Source organism: Setaria italica, chromosome V, assembly GCF_000263155.2.
Source record: "Setaria italica strain Yugu1 chromosome V, Setaria_italica_v2.0, whole genome shotgun sequence".
In the NCBI taxonomy this organism is placed as follows: Eukaryota; Viridiplantae; Streptophyta; class Magnoliopsida; order Poales; family Poaceae; genus Setaria; species Setaria italica.
Genome location: NC_028454.1, coordinates 12,194,990 through 12,212,681, shown reverse-complemented (window position 1 = coordinate 12,212,681; position 17,692 = coordinate 12,194,990).

Sequence of the window (17,692 nt, the reverse complement as noted above, 5' to 3'; positions counted from 1 at the left end):
GCCGGGCGCGTGCCGAGGGGCCTCCCTCGGAGGGACGGCTCTTCGGGCTGCGCAATGCCGCAGCGACCTACGGTCGTCTCTTGGCACGGGCCATGACCGTGCTGCCCGCGAGCAACAAGCTCGTGGGCGTGGCGAGGACGACTTCCGACGCCGGCTCCGACAATAGGAGCCACCACCCCTCGCGCGAGTGCCTCATGGCCGACGTGCACTCTAAGGGGTCCAATGATAACGGCGTCGAAGGGAGGCAGAGGACTCCCCCACCACACGCCGTGGCTACCACCGGAGCCCTTGTTAAGGCCCTGGTGCAACCCCGGCAGCCAGAGGCACGCGCGGCGCCCCGCCAGGAGGTCGAGCGCCCCCGCAACGAACGTGGGGCACAACAACGAGCGCGCGATGTCCAGCAGCGCATATGCGCGGACGAAGAGCGCCCTCAGCTCTTCGCTCGCGCCAGCCAGAACATCGCCGCTGCAGCGGCCCTACTCCGACGACTCCCCGAGCTGGCGACGCCCAAGGAGCGTCAGGCGCACCAAGAGGTGCGCAACCTGCTCGAGTGCGCAGCCGTCCAGTAGGCGGAAAGCTCCGCGTCCCGACGACGCGGGCAAAATGCCAGCAGGGCAGCGCCTACCGCACCCCTTGAGAGGCGGGGGGAGTCCGTTCACCAGCCTCCTCCTAGGGCGAACCGGGATGCGCCCGCTCGACGGACACCGCCGCCCGCAGGAGGCGGGGCTCGGTCCGTTCACCGGCGCGTCGGCCCCATCCGCGACGCCCGCGACACTCTGGACGCGCGGAGGTGCTCCCGTGCGGACAGGGAGGAGGGGGTGGATTGCGGCTACCACGTCCACCACGGCGGCCACTACGACAGCGAAGAAGACCGCAGCCCGAGCCCCGACACGGCGGGGCCCCGGGCCTTCTCCGCGTGCATCCTGAACGCGCCGTTCCCACCGCGCTTCAGGCAACCGACGAACGTGGCCAAGTACTCCGGGAAGACAAACCCCGGGCTATGGCTCAGCGACTACCGGCTTGCATGCCAGGCCGGTGGGGCGGACGATGACCTATTCATCATCCGCAACCTACCACTCTTTCTGGCTGACTCGGCGCGAGCCTGGCTGGAACATATCCCTTCCGGCCGGATCCGCAGCTGGAATGACCTGAAGGAGATATTCATGGGAAACTTCCAGGGCACGTACACGCACCCTGGCAATTCCTGGGACCTCCGGAGCTACCGCCAGGGGACAGACGAGTCCCTCCGGGAGTACATCCGACGCTTCTCCAAGAAGCGCACCGAGCTCTCCAACGTTGTGGACGCCGACATCATAGCGGCTTTCCTAGCAGGGACCTCCTGCCGGCCCCTCGTCCACGAGCTGGGATGCCAGGGCCCGAGGACCACGGAGGAGCTCCTCAATATCGCCACCAGCTTCGCCTCAGGCGAGGAGGCTGTTGGAGCGATCTTCGACCGCTCCAAGGGCAAGGCGAAGCGAGAGAGGACGCCGACGAAGGCACCTCCAACCATCCGCAAAAGAAGAAGAACAAGCAGCACCGCGAGGCTCCCCTTGTGGCCGCTGTTGAGCGCAAGCGGGGATAGCCGCCCCCTGAGGGCACCCCCGGCTTCTTCGACAAGCTGCTCAAGGGACCGTGCTCGAACCACAAGTTTCCCGCGAAGCACGCCTACAAAGACTGCAACCTCATGAAGAGGTACTTTGTAGGCAACCCAGTGAAGGGCGACCGGAGACGGAAGCCCGACGAGGAGAAGAAGGACGGCGAAGTGAAGGAAGATGGCTTCCCCAAGCTGGACAGCTGCTTCATGATCTTTGGCGGCCCGGCGGCTTACAACTCGAAGCGCCGCCAGAAGCTAGAGCGCCACGAGGTTTACGCGGCCACGCCTGCTACACCGGCTTTCCTCGACCGGTCGGGATCCGCCATCACCTTCGACCAGTCCGACCACCCGGGGCGCGTCCTGCAGCCAAGACGCTACCCGCTCGTCGTCGACCCTGTGGTCGGCACCACGCGCCTCACCAAGGTGCTCATGGATGGAGGCAGCGACCTCAACATCCTCTACACCGAGACCCTCAACGCCATGGGGATCGACCGCTCCTGCCTCCACCCCAGCAAGGCACCATTCCACGGCGTCATGCCGGGGAAACAGGCGATGCCTCTCGGGCAGATCAATCTGCTCGTCACTTTCGGGACCCCTTCCAACTACAGGAAGGAGGTCCTTACCTTCGAGGTGGTAGGTTTCCGCGGAACCTACCACGCCATCTTGGGACGGCCGTGCTACGCCAAGTTCATGGCCATCCCCAACTACACCTACCTCAAGCTCGAGCTGCCGGGGCCCAACGGGGTCATCACCGTCGGTACGTCTTTCCAGAAGGCGTACGAATGCGACGTAGAGTGCTGCGAGTATGCCGCAGCCATCACCTTAACGGAGAATTCAGCGGTCCAGCTAGCGGAGGGCGCCGAGGATCAGCCCGACTCCAAGCAGTCAGCCACCTCTTTCGAGGCAACCGAAGGCGTCAAGGAGGTCCCCCTCGACCCCAGCAGCTCCGACGGCTGGACCGTGCGGATCCGCGCTACCCTATCTCCTAAATAGGAAAGCGCGCTCATCGTCTTCCTCCGCACAAACAGCGACGTCTTCACGTGGAAACCCTCAGACATGCCCGGCATTCCGAGGGAAATCGCCGAGCACTCCTTGAAAATCAAGGCCGGCTCCAAGCTAGTGAAGCAGGGTCTGCGCCGCTTCGACGAGGAGAGGCGCAAGGCCATCAGTGAGGAGCTCCAGAAGCTTATGGCGGCCGGATTCATCAAGGAAGTATACCACCCTGAGTGGCTAGCTAATCCTGTTCTTGTACGAGAAAAGAATGGGAAATGGAGGATGTGCATTGACTATACCGGTCTCAACAAGGCGTGCCCAAAGGATCCGTTTCCTTTGCCGCGCATAGACCAGATAGTCGACTCAACTGCCGGGTGCGAAACCCTTAGCTTCCTTGACGCGTATTTCGGCTACCATCAAATCACGATGAAAGAAGTCGACCAGCTCGCAACATCTTTCATCACCCCCTTCGGCCCCTATTGCTACGTAAAGATGCCTTTCGGCCTCAAAAACGCGGGGGCTACGTTCCAGCGATGCATGCTCAAATGTTTCGGGGACCTCATCGGGTGAACCGTCGAGGCTTACATCGACGACATAGTAGTCAAGTCCAAGAAGGGCGACCAGCTCATTCCTGACCTCGAACTAGCCTTCGAAAGGCTAAGAGACAAGCGCATCAAGCTCAATCCTGAAAAGTGTGTTTTCGGGGTTCCGAGGGGCATGCTGCTAGGTTTCATCATCTCCGTACGTGGCATCGAAGCCAACCCGGAGAAGGTAGCGGCCATCAATGACATGGGACTGATTCGGAGCATAAAGGGAGTTCAGCGCGTCACAGGATGCCTAGCGGCCCTAAGCCGTTTTATCTCGCGCCTCGGCGAACGGGGGCTCCCTCTCTACCGACTCCTAAAGAAGACCGACCGCTTCGAGTGGACCGCCGAGGTCCAGGAGGCGCTTGACCGGCTCAAGGACCTCCTGACGAAGGCCCCAATCCTGGTCCCACCAACCGACGGGGAGCCCCTCCTACTCTACATCACGGCGACCACCCAGGTGGTTAGCGCAACCCTAGCGGTGGAGCGAGAGGAGGAGGGACATGCCCTCAAGGTGCAGCGCCCGGTATACTTCATCAGTGAGGTCTTGTCTGAATCCAAGGCGCGCTACCCGCAGATCCAGAAGCTCATCTACGCTGTCCTCATTTCGAACAGGAAGCTTCGCCACTACTTCACCTCCCACCCGGTAACGGTCGTGTCGATATTCCCCCTCGGCGAAGTGATCCGAAACCAGGATGCCACGGGACGGGTTGCGAAGTGGGCGCTCGAGCTGATGGACCAGGGCATCACCTACGCCCCTCGCACCGCCATCAAATCCCAGGTACTCGCCGATTTTGTAGCAGAGTGGACGGAGGTCCAGACGCCGTCGACACCGGAGAAGCAGGAGTACTGGACGATGTACTTCGACGGGTCGCTGATGAAGGCTCGCGCCGGAGTGGGCCTAGTCTTCGTCTCTCCTCTCTTCGTATGCATGAGGTACATGATCCGCCTCCACTTTCCTGCATCAAATAATGTCACCGAGTACGAAGCCCTCCTCAACGGGCTTCGCATCGCCATCGAACTAGGCATCCGGCGGCTGGACATCCGAGGCGACTCTCAGCTAGTCGTCGAACAAGTCATGAAAGAATGGAGCTGCCATGACCCCAAGATGGTGGCCTACTGCAACGAAGTTTGTAAGCTCGAAGACAAGTTCGACGGGTTAGAGCTCAACCACGTCGTAAGGCGCTTCAACGAGGCGGCTGACGAACTGGCAAAGGCGGCGTCCGGCCGAAAGCCCGTACCCGACGGCGTCTTCGTGAGCAACCAATTCAAGCCCTCGATCCGGTACCAGGAGCCAGGGAGGGACGGCAACACCCCACCCACCCCGGACCCGAGTCCCGACCCAGGAGAGGTCGGCAACGCGCCACCTGTCCCGGGGTCGGGCACCGACCCTGACGAGGTCAGCGACGCTCCACCTACCCAAGGGTCGGAGGATGACCCTTCCGACCCTGAGGTCATGGAGATCGATGCAGACCCAGCAGTGGGGCCCAACCTCCCGCCTGACTGGAGAACCCCGTACCTCGACTACCTCGTCCGCGACACGCTCCCGGCGAACAAGACGGAGGCACGTAGGATTGCGCGCCGTGCCAAATCCTTCATCATCATCGACCAGGAGCTCTACAAGCGGAGCCACACCGGCATCCTCCAGCACCGCATCCCGATCGAGCGGGGAAAGGCGCTAATTCAGGACATCCACGCCGGAGCCTGCGGCCATCATGCCGCGCCAAGAACCCTCGTTGGAAACGCCTTCCGGCAGGGCGTCTACTGGCCGACGGCGGTCACCGACGCCACCCACGTGGTCCGCACCTACGAAGGGTGCCAATTCTTCGCGCGCCAAACTCATCTGCTCGCACAGGCGCTCTAGACCATCCCCATCCGTGGCCCTTTGCGGTCTGGGGGCTGGACCTCGTCGGACCCTTCAAGAAAGCGCCCGGGGGCTTCACCCATCTACTTGTCGCCGTCGACAAGTTCTCCAAGTGGATCGAGGCACGACCGGTCACGCAAATCAAGTCTGAGCAGGCGGTACAATTCTTCACCGACATCATCCATCGCTTCGGAATCCCCAACTCCATCATTATGGACAACGGCACGCAGTTCACCGGGAAGAAATTTCTCCAGTTTTGCGACGACCACCACATCCGAGTCGACTGGTCGGCCGTGGCACATCCCCGCACGAATGGGCAGGTTGAACGAGCCAACGACATGATACTCCAAGGTCTCAAGCCACGGATCTTCGACCGCCTCAAAAAGTATGGTGGCCAGTGGGTCACAGAGCTCCCCGCAGTCCTATGGAGTTTGAGGACAACCCCCAGTCGGGTGACTGGCTTCACCACGTTTTTGATGATCTACGGGTCCGAGGCGATCCTGCCCACCGACCTGGAGTATGGATCGCCGAGGGTCAAGGCATATGACGAACAAGAGAACCAAGCATCGCTCGAAGACGCCCAAGATCAGCTCGATGAAGCACGCGATGTGGCCCTGCTGCACTCGGCCAAGTACTAGCAGGCCTTACAACGCTACCACAGCCGCAAGGTGCAAGGCCGAGCCTTCAACGTCGGCGAGCTGGTGCTCCACCTCGTCCAAGACAACAGGGGTCGGCACAAGCTGACCCCTCCGTGGGAAGGTCCCTTCATCGTCGCGCAAGTACTGCGACCAGGCACGTACAAGCTGGCGACCCCTAACGGACAGATCTTCAGCAACGCTTGGAACATAGAACAACTAAGACGCTTCTACCCCTAGCTTTCGTTTCCATGTTCTGTACATAAACACTTCTGTAGCTTAAAAATTTACGGAAAAAAGAATTTTGAGTTGATTCCATTCAAGTTTCACGTTGAACTCAGGGATATCTGACCCTGGCTCTACCTACGGGCCGCATATCCCTTAGGGGCTATCAGGGGCTCCGGCCCAAGCCACTTGACATCTTCTCAAAATGCTTTCTCTTTCCGAGCCGACCCTCTTTCTAAAACTTTCGGGCATGAAAAGGAGAGAGTGCACGAACGGTGTTCAGACAAGACTGATCGGACTGCGAAAAAACCTACACCCCAGCGGCTACGGTGCCTTCGCCCATCAATGCTTACTAACACGCCCGACAAGCGCTCAAAACTTTCCAAGTCCAAAAAACAAGAAAGAGGATCGAAAACTTTTTTGCAACAGTTTATAGAAAAGGCCTCTATGGCCATCACAAAACAAGTCCAAAACTAATGTATTTACATCTGCGGCGCCAGCCCAATATAGCTAACTCATCCGGGGATCTTCGGGTGGGACAGCTTCATCCTCCAGAAGCTTCGCCAAGGCCTTCGCTGGGTTGAGCACCGACGCGTCGATCTCGTCCAGCTCGGCCTCGGAGTAGCCGGCGGCGTACCCCCCGCTCATCCCGGCGAAACTGATGCCGGAATAGTGGGAGCCGAAGACCCCAAAGGCTCGCCTCACGCCGATGCGGAGCACCTCCAGGGCGATCTCGCGGGTTCGCCGGCACGTCCCGAGGACACGAGTCGCCAGCGAGCTTGTCCCCTCCCCCTGGACCACGCCGAGGCCGTCGCAGATAACGCGGACCGCGTCTCGCAGGTTGCCGTGCTCGGCGCGCTCCGCGTCGAGGTCCTCCCTCAGCCGGGCAAGTTCATCTGCAAGGCCCATCCAGAAAGACCCGCCAAATCAGGAACCATCGCAACACCACAAGAAAACAAAGGAGCGAAAAAAGCCTTACCCTCGGATTGGGCCTTCAGCTGGCGCTCTCGGTCAAGCCCCTGGGCCACGGAGGCCTGAAGCTCCTGCACTTGCACTTGGAGCTGGTTGACCTCCGCCCCAAGGTCGGCCACCACCTTCTCGGCCTCTTCCTTCCGGGCCGTCTCGGAGTCCCGGTCCTGCCAAGCCTTCTGCCGCTCGCGCCAAATGCGCTCGACGGTCTTCTGAAAGGCTTCATGCTCTCCCTTCAGCCGTGCGAGCTCCTCAGTGTCATGGTGGGCCTTTTCAGCAGCGGCCTGGAACTCCTCGCAGTCGCAGCGAGCCTTCTCGGCGATGGCCTAGAACTTGGCCTCCGCCCGCCGCGCGTCCTCCCGCGCCGCCTGCTCGCGCCTCCGCAGATTGTCGATGACCTGCTGGGCGGCGGCAACCTACGCGGTCCACTCCCCGGTCCGCTGCCTCTCCAAAGTGAAGCGTTCCCAGAGCCCCCACTCAAGCCGGAGGAAATCGGACTTTCCCCGGCTGCATTCTTGGAGGGCCTACAAGACAATACACCATCAGGGATAGAGCAGCGGGAGGAAAATAACCAACGGAGAAAACACCATACCCGACCACCGGGGACGATGACGCCGTCCAGCTCCCCCAACGCCGAAGACAGGGCAGCGCGGACGTTAGCAAGTCCGCCCTGCAGCGCCTGCCACTTGTCCCACTCCATGACGTCATCCAGCGTGAAGAGGGGTCTCTGCGGGTCATCACGAGACATCCAACGCAGGATAGACCCGTTCCACGCCTTGGGAACGGGATTGGCCGAGACGAGGGTGGAGGCCGCTCCGGCTGCCCCCGACGCCACCGTCCCTGACGCCACCATCGAGGTAGGCACCGCCGCCCCGGAAGGCGTCGGCCTCACCAACGGTCCCGGCGCATGCGCCCCCGCCCCCATCAAGGCCGCTGCGGCCGCCGCCGACGCCAACACGCGTTCCGACCCGTCCGTCGGCGCCACCGCCTCTGTCACGGATGCCAGAGCAAGTGTTCCCGTGGCCTCCGTGCCCTCCATCGCGGCCACCAAGGCAGGCGTCCCCGCCCCCGTCATGGCCTCCGGAGCAGGCACCTCCGCCTCCACTGCCGCTGCCCCCTCTGCCGAGGCTCCCCGGGCGGACGTCCCTGTCTCCGTCACCGCCGCCTCCTTCGTCGCAGCCGCCGGGGTGGGCGCCCTCGCCTCCTCCGCCACCGCTGTCCCCATCGTGGCTGCGGGGGCAGACTCTCCCTCCTCCGTCGCCACCACCATCCCCGTCACGGCTGCTGGGGCCACCGCCCCCGTCTCCGCCACCGCCGTCGGAGCCGCACGCTCCCCCTCCGCCTCATCGTCATCGAGATCAATCACCTCCCCGGCCTGAGGGCCCCCAGGAGAAATGCTCTGAACCGCGGGATCGGCCGAAGAGGCAGAGGGCGGAGCGGGTGTCAGACCCTGTTCCATGCCCGGCGATGGCGCCACTCCACCGGCTACCACCGCAGGAGCCACCTCCGCGGTAGGACCCGCGGTCTCCCCAGCGACACCGCCGCTCGCCGCCGGCGGGGTCGCGGTCCGCCCCGCAGAGGTGGACGACACCCGTAGCGCCTTCTTCAGCACCAGCGGCGGGACAAGGCCTCGAGAGGCGGCGCTGCGGAACAACAAACAACATCAGCAAAAACAAACTCAATGCCTAGAAAGAAACGAGACTCGCGAGGAAATTCCACTCACACTCCCCCAGCGCAAGGACAACGCATGCGCTTCGCCTCCGAGCCGGACGCCAACCCCGGGGCATCCAGCAACGGCCGCTTGCCGCCGCTCCTCTGTTCCTGGGCCGCAGGCTGAGGGACGGGGGCCGGCTCCGTCGACCCCCGGGGGGCGCTCCGCACCGACCCCTGGGGCGTGGCCCCAGAGCTTTGCGGCGTCGAGTCTCGGGCAGGCGGCCCGCCCGCTCCGTCCCCCGCGGCCGTTTGGGAGCCCGACTCCCAGATAACAAGCGCACCCGACCGGGAGGACAGGATGAACTCCTCCTCCTCCTCCTCCTCTTCCTCCTCATCATCGTCGTCGTCGTCATCCAACACGACCTGTCCCCGCCGCTGCCATTGGAACTCCTTGGCGGCTTTCTTTCTCCTCTTCGCCGTCTCCTTGTCCTTGCGCTGTTTCTACTTTTCGGCAAGGAGACGGTTCTGCTGCCGCCGCTCGGCGTCCTCTGGCACCGGTGGACGCGAATCGACGACACGGGTCATGTTGCCCTACGGACACAAAAGGCTCCACATCAGAACAACAAACCAAGAAACGCAGGAAAAAGAAACAGGTGCACGAAGTCCTTACCAGATCGACGAAATTCTCGTCCGGGCACATCGGAGGGTGGCCGGGCACTGGGTAATCGGCGTCCTTGTCCTCCAGCGCCTCCCGGACTCGCTGCCGGATCTCGGAGGCAGCAAGCGCACCCGTCGCGAGGACGGTGCCCTCGGTCGGCACACCGGGGGTCATCTCGGCGAGCGAGCGGACCCGAAGCATCAGCGGCACCACCCTCCGGGCGTGGTACGCCCCGATGACTCCAGCTCCGATCAGCCCCTTTCCCTTCAGGTACTCGATGGCCTGCAGCAAGCCGGTGATCCGTTTCTTCTCCTTCTCCACTGGGTCGTACGACCACACCTCCAGCGCCACTTCAATGACACGGCCGGTGAACTCCGGCAGGGGGAGTTGGAGTAGTTCTTCACGTAGAATCACTGCTGGTGCCACCCCTTGTGGGACGCTGCGGTCTTCATCGCCATATACTCCTTGGCCCGAGTATGGCGGAGGTGGATTCCGGCACACCCTATCGGCACCGGGGTCGACCGCTGCTGGTTTCCTCTCTTCTCGGCCTTCTGGTATAGGCTGACTGTGAAGAAGTACTTCCACAGCGAGAAGTTGGGCTCAATGCCCAGGAACCCCTCGCACAGCGCGACGAACGCCGCGATGTGCTGGATCCGGTTGGGGTTGAGGTGCTGCAGCTCGAGCCCGTAGTAGTGCAGGAGCCCGCGGAAGAAGAGACTCGGCGGAGTCGCGAACCCCCTCTCATGGAAGTGGGCGAAAGACACGACGTAGCCGGCGGGCGGATTCGGCACCTCCTCCATCTCGGGGAACCGCCATTCATCCCTCTCCATCCTCTCACAAAGGAGGCCCTTCCTCGTGAGGCCGTCAGCGCGCGAGGTGCCTAAGGTGGAGCGCACCCAGGATCCCATCGCCGAGGGAAGAAGAGCTCGACGGAAGACGGGGAGAAAGGTTGCGGCGCTGGGCGGAGGAAGACGAAGGGTGCGCAGGGAAGCTAAAGGTGTGTGAAGAGGCGAAAAGACTTGGGGGCAGATAGCAGGCGGAACCGGCAAGGCGGAATCCTCGTCTTATAGGGAAGGCACATGGGAAGTAGAACGGACGCCCCTGTCGCAATAAATGCGGCGCCAGGTACGCCCCGTCACGCCCACCCCTTTTTCAGAAACCGTGCGCACGACCTGCAGCAGGAAACATCCCCTCCTCCCTCGATTCGTGGGTCGACGTCTTCCACCACTTCACCTCCCGGAGAACGCGCATGACATCCTCCACGTCCGGCCCAAGGCACAACCTCCCTCACATCCGGCCCGAGGCGCAACCTCCCTCACGTCCGGCCCCAGGCCCACCAAAAGGTAAAAAAGGGATACAGGGCTGAAAACGCCCCTACGGCCCATTACGATCCAGGGGTTCGAAGGCTAGCCCGCTGCGGGTTCGACAGCCGCCCCAGGATACCCCCGAGCGAGGGGTGAGAGGAGGCGGGTCCGCTAGCGGCCATTACCCGGGCGCACGACAACCCAGGGCGTCTCAATCTCACATTCGAGTCCGGACCAGCATCAAAGTTCATGGTTTTTCCCCGAGGAAAGGCAACGAGCCCCCGGATCCGACCAAACGGATTCAGGAACTATATGAACTGGCCGACCGGAGCCTGGGGTACGCCACCAGCTTGGCCCGAGCCGGACCCCCCCGAACGGGGACTGGGACCCCACTCAAATCAACCCGTCAGTAGCTCAATGAGCACCACGGTTCGTCCAACGAGGATAGCGTGGCACGGCTCACCCCCTCCGTCTTAGCGAACGGACGCTTGAGGGGTAACGTACAAAAGTCAACCTAGCCTCCTGATCAATCCCCTGCAACGCGCGGGGGCTTGGGGGCTAGCCTCGCAACCAATGACCACGCGGATGGTCGCGACTTGAGGCTTTCAGACAAAGGGTAACAACAAGAAACCCTCCCGCGCTGAGTCACCCGCAGGACGCTTCACCCGATCAACCTCCTCGGACAAGCGCACAAATAACACTTCCCATCCCTGATTAACTGCAGCTTGCACGATGAATAGGGATCCCCTACGAACGGCGATAGCAGCCTCCGGAGGAGCGTCCCCGCTCCACCACAGGCTCGGGGGCTACTGTTGGGGGGAAATATTAACGACCTCCTAAAGCCCATGAAAACAACGAGTCATAAAAGCCCAAGCCCGCCTAGGGCAATAAAGACTGCCGTCGGCCCAACATGGGAGGGGAGAGCCACGCTCCGCCTCGCCCGACTCAGTGTCCCGGGGTCAGGCGTCCCCGACCCCTTGAAGACCAAGCTCCGCCTCGCCCGACCCGCGGGCCTGGGGTTGAGAGCACCCGACCCCCCGCCGCAAGACCTCGCCTCACCCGACCCAGGGCACAAGGGGTCAGACTCACCCGGGTCCACCAAACAAGTAACCGCCTCGGGCGCGGGTCCCGTGGGTCCCCCTGTCGATCTCGCCATAAATGCGCCGCGGTTCTGTCCCGCAGAAAGGCGCTCGTGCCCCTGACGCAACCCGCCACAAGTACCCATGCGCGACCGCACAGTACAGGCTACAGTGGTTGCGGCTTCCTTCGATTCGCTACAGGGCACTCATGGCCTGCGCCGCCCGGAGCAGAGGAAGCCACGCCCGTTCTCGCGCCCCGCGCGTCCGGCGACAAGGACGCGACGTCCGCCTTCCGTGGGCCGTCAGCAAGATCGCGGGATCAACCACCTTCCCCAACGGACACAGGTGCCACGACGAAACACCATCATCATGCCTAGCGACGACAGCCACTGAAGAGACCGTCGACAGGACTCGACGGCGGCCGCCCTCTTCCGGCGAACGCGCCGGTAGGAGCCGAAGGCCGGATGGGACGCCGGCGGCCTAGGGACTTGGTCCCTCCCCTTGTGTTGTATTTTACTTAGCTTTGTTTTATCTCTTTTACTTCTCCTCACACCCGGTCTCACCTGTAACCTCGGTGGCTTCCTTGCGCTATAAAAGGAGAACCGGGGGTCGGAGAGAGAGGAGGCTCCCAAGCTAGCAGAACACACCCATACCCACCTAGAGCATCAGTGCACACCCAAGAGACCTGGGATCAGCTCCCTCTCTCACCCTCCTGTAACCCCTACTACAGAACCCCGTGTGGGCAACACGAGCAGCTCCCGATACTGGACGTAGGGCATTCCCTTGCCCGAACCAGTCTAAACCCCGTGTCTCCTACGCCACCATCCGAAGCCTTACGCGCATAAAAGAAATTTACTAGTCTAAGTCTTGATCCGCTAATCTTGACAACGACACCATTAATGGCCGCGACAGCACGCGCCCCGCTCATCTCCAGCCCACTAGCCAGCCGCGAGCCCTGGCGCCTATATAAACCCCTCCAGTGCTACCGCGCTCCCCTTTGCCTCTCTCCCCGCTCCAGCTGACCCTGTCCAGAACCTCACCCGCTCACCAAAGCTCTGCCGCCACAAGCTCCTCTGCTCCGCGCTCACACACTGCCACAAGAGCTCAGCGTGGAGCTCCCTCTTCTGCTCAACCCCGCACCTCGCCGCCACAACCAGCCGCTTCGCCTCCCTCTCGCGCAGCTCTAAAGCCTGCTTGTTGCCCACGAAGAGTGCCACTGCTGCCAGAACACCGCCGGACTTCGCCGCCACCCGAAGTTTCCCAACCTTCCGCCGTTCTGCCCCGACCGAGCCTCCCCGTTGCCCTTAACTACTTCAAACTGGCCCAAGGTGAGCCCGTAAGCCTTCCCGAGCCCTTACCGCCCCAAGGCCGCCGACGAGTCGCTGGAATTTTGGTCGACCGCCGCCGCTCGCTCCCAAGGACCTGATTGCGATTGAGAAAGTCAAACTAGGGGCTTTAGTGCTAAAACCAGGGACCTTTGCGCGTTTAAACCGTAGACCTAGGGGCTAGACCGTAAGTTTGCCACGGTTTACCTGTTTTATATCGGCACAATATATGTTTAACTTTGAAAATTCACCAAAACTCGTAGAAAATTCAGAAAAATGTCAAACAAATTTTACTAGGCTCAATATAAAGAGCAGTTTTTAATAAAAATACTTTTGCTACATGTCACTGCTAGAATCAATGTTATGAGTTTTAATTCTTATTTAATCTATTTAAATCATAACAAATCATAGAAAAATGATAAAAAGTTAAATCCAACTCTCAAGTGTTTGTTTCAGATAGTACAAGCTTGGAAAAATAATTTGGAGCCCAGCTCAGATGTTTAATCCTCTGTTTAGTTTTGCCATGGAAATCTAAGCTTGTTTTTGCCTTTTTGCATAACAATTGAACCAGAACTGAGAAAAATATGAAATCTTTTGGAATAAGTCAGTGGTGTACTGTAAATTGTGGGAAAAATATGGAAACCACCAGAAATAAAAAGAGGTACCACTTTCCTATTTAGGGAAGAATAAATAGGGTAAATGTATAGAAAAATATGTCCTTCACTAAAAATTGTGAAAAATTCATCAAAGGCTCTATATCATCCCTATAACTCACTGTTAAAATTTCATGACCAGTTTCATTAAGGTTTCTGCTATAAAAATGTTTAAGTATAAGTTGCCTTAAGGTAATAAAGGTAATATTGGAAGAGATACAAAAGAACATTCAAAAATAGGATAACTTTCCGATCTAATTAGAGTTTAATAAAAGTAAGTGCTTATATGTACACAATCGCCATCAAATCGACCCCCGGCTTGTACCACACCCCATCTTCCTCATGTAGATATAGAAGGTGTAAAATCTTGTTTAGGTGAATGTGGCCTTAATATAACTTCTCCTTCAACACTAACTCGTGTTTTATGTCCTATGAGCAAGTTGGGAATATTAACTTGATGCATTGCATTTCATGTAGAGCTGAACCTCGCTGACGAGACTTACGAGCTTCACCCGGCGCCATAAGAAGGAGCCGTAGCAAAGCTGCAGCCCGTCGGAGCCAAGCCCGAGCAAGCCGAAGACCCGTTCACTACCTCCCCGCGTGAAGGAAAGCCTCGGAGCATAAATTCCTATGTTTAAATACTCACAATATATTGGTTGTTTTGATTGTGCATTTACATTTCTAGGAATTGATTGAAACCATAGATGCATGAATATAGTGCCCCTTGATCTGAACACTAGTATATTAAGTCAAGTAGTTGCAATGCTTAATAGGACTTGGTAAAAGTCGAGTGATTGACTATCACTCACGAGTTACAGGAGTTGTTTGCTTTCCTTTTGTTACAACTATAAGGACGATGGACGGGGTAGGGCTCTGTGAACTATTCTGGTAGTCGGTGGATTGCCCCATCTGTCTACATGAAAATTTGGACTAAGGTCGAGATGTGATAGTGTTCGTGATCAAGTGTTTGAAAATACTAATCTCATACCTAGTATGGGATGGGAAAGCCTAGTATCTGATTGAACCAGAATGTGAGCGGATCGTTTCACTGTCCCTGAAATGGAGTTCCCTTACGGCCACATGTGGTGACAAGTGCGGTCATAGAACGGCAGACACCAGGTCTACGGAGCCTTATACCAAGGGAAGTGGGCCTAAAACGGGTCTGGGAATTGATAGGGACGGCGGATAAGTGAAGCGACCCTTCGTGGTGCGCGGATGTCGTGAGATTAGGTTCGCCATGCATGGTTAAGAAATTCAAATCGATTCATCTACCTCTCACAGATTGGGACTGCTTGATCGCTATGCTTCACTGAGTAAGAATGGAACTTGAGTAATAATTGATGCACTTGTTTAATCTGGATGGTCTATTGTAATCTCTGGAACTACTCACCTTCGTGTGAGCTATGCTTTCTCGGTCTTGTGTGAAGTGGTTTATCGAATGAAATCCGACGGACCACCGAGTTAACTTGATTAAAGTACATGATCTCGTGTTAGGCGACTCAAATGTGCTTTAGCTAAGTTAATTTGGGCAGTTCCGCCACAGGCATATGGCATGATATTTACCGCCGCACCTCCATCCACCAGCAGTTTGGTAACGGGCCTTCCATTAACCTGTCCTTTGAGGAACAAAGCTTTTAAATGCCGACGCTTTTCTTCTTCAGGCTTCTCAAAGGTAGCCAGCATTGGCTCTAAGGTTAACTGCGTCATTCCTCGCTCTGCTTCCGATATTTCACTATGATCAGCTGGAGCCATAAACTCCATCGGCAGAACGAAGACCATATTGATATCCGCAGCCGATTTCTGGTTACTATCCTCATCATCGGCTTTCGTTTTGATGCGCCATACTTGGGATTTGACTCTTTTCCTCTCTAAGGCATGTTTTTCTTCTTCTTCTTGCTGTTCCCACTGGCGCAAGCGCTGAACTCTTCCCTTCTGAGACTTGGTCAAACCTTCTGGGCACCACCTAGGGTGCTTCGTACCACCGTGCTGTGATGCACGCTGCCGCTCTGGTTCGCGACACATCAGCTTTTCATCAGGGACTCTCTCATTGGCCCTCTCTTCTAGCCAATTAGATACACCAATTCTGCCCCCCAGCAGATCATACACATTGGCCTTGCCCTCCAACCGATCATGCACTAGAATACACCTGTTATCATAATCAGATCTATTTCTGATGATCGGCTAGCGATTTCTGTCATCAAAGCATGGTCTCTTAAACGATCGGCTATCTTGACACAACCTATTGCACTCAAGGCAACTATCAGCCGATGGTAGTTTGATTCCTTCTTTCCAACAGTATATGAAGAACGGGCATCTCCAATGATCTTCATGGTGGCATATCTCCTCTTCCCTGTGCCTTGCCCTCTCTTGCTGCCTTTGGAACTTGTTGAGCAATTCTTGAGAAGTAATCGGCCTATGAGGTCTCTTTGAACTTTCTCCTTCTTCTAATCGACATTTTCCCTTGATGTCGTCAGCCGATATCTGAACTTTAGGATCTACAGCTCCATTCTTCTTGGCCGATTCTAAAGTCAATACTTTGGTCAACCCAGTCAAATCCGTGAGCTTCATCTCGTGAACTCTGGCAAAAAAGTATTTATGAAACTGCTTCTCCAAATCAGCTCAGGAAATAATGGAATTAGCTAGAAGTGTTGTGAACCACTCGAAGGCTAACCCAGACAAAGATGACGAGAACAACCGAACCCTCAACGCATCCTGCGCAGCTGCTTCTCCACATTGAATAATAAATCATTTGATGTGCTCCACAGTAAAAGTATCATCTTGTCCCGAGAACTTGGTGAAGTCAGGTACTTTATACCGATGGGGAAAAGGAAGCAAATCATTTGCAGGTGGATACAGCGTTCTGTACATGTAAGTCTGCTGCTTAGGTTTCAACCTGAACTGATCTTGCATTACCTCAGCTATCTTTGTAGCCCAATCTACCTACTGATGCGTAGTCTGTGGCTGTTGTGGTATGACCGGCTAAATCGTCAGCTGAAAAACCGATACTTGTTGCTGCGGTTGTGGCAAAACTATCGGCTGAGCAGCCGATGTTTGTTGATGCCGTTGTGGCAAAACTATCAGCTGAGCAGCCGATATTTGTTGCTGCGGTTGTGGCAAAACTATCGGCTGAGCAGCCGATGCTTGTTGCTGAGGCTGTGGCTGAACTATCGGCTGAGGAGCCGATGCTTGCCGCTGAGGAAGGTTAAAGTGCTGCAACGTGCCCGCCTCCTCATTATCTAATACCATCGTTGACCCATCTTGATGAGGCGTCAAAGTGCCGATTCCCCCATTGACTTCTGAAGTATCTTGCTGTTGACGCTGAGTTGTCGGTTGAGGAGTCAACACCTGTGGTGAGACCCTATGGACGGGGTGAACGACTCTGGAGGCACTCCAAACCCAGTGATCGGGTTCCATCCGATTGGTGTCCCTATTGTTCCCCATTGCGCCGATGATGAAATTAACAGCAATAGTGTAGAATATACCGGGGAAGTCTGGTTCACAATCTGCATTGGTAGAGGTGGTGCAATACTGGGACTCGGAGACGGCATAACACCGTAACCTCCCCTTGACTGCATTGGTTGAGAAACCGAATGAGGGCTGATTGATCAACTCATGATGAACAGCTTGGTCGATCATCTCTTGCATCTTCCCTGGATTTTCATTAATAGTGATATGACGAGGGACTGTAAAATCATACTTCTTAACGGCTTCTCCCCTCTTGTAAGGCTATAGGATCTCAAGTACGCCAATTTATATTCCTCCATAGCTCTTGCCAGATCACTTTTCTGATCATCCTTAAGATCCTCTTCCGTAACCTCCATGATATTTTTGTTTGAGAGCTCAGAAGGTTCCGGAAAAGACATGTTGAGAAACTGCTCGTGGTTCCACCAGGCGTGCCAAAAGTGTGTTGACGCAAAAATCGGGCGGTGACCTTCGCGTACTAACACATGAAACCTGAGAGATCTGCTTCGCTCAAGTACAGGTTGACCCTCTCAATCCAAGGTGTGCCAGTCAATTTGACCTGCCAATTCACAAGGACAATCAAGACGTTAAATTTGAGAGTGAATCGACTGGTGTTCCGATTAGCTCCAGGAGATTGTAAACGGCCAAGTAGCCGATGCAGAAAAAACAATTGGCTAGGTAAGCCGACGTATGC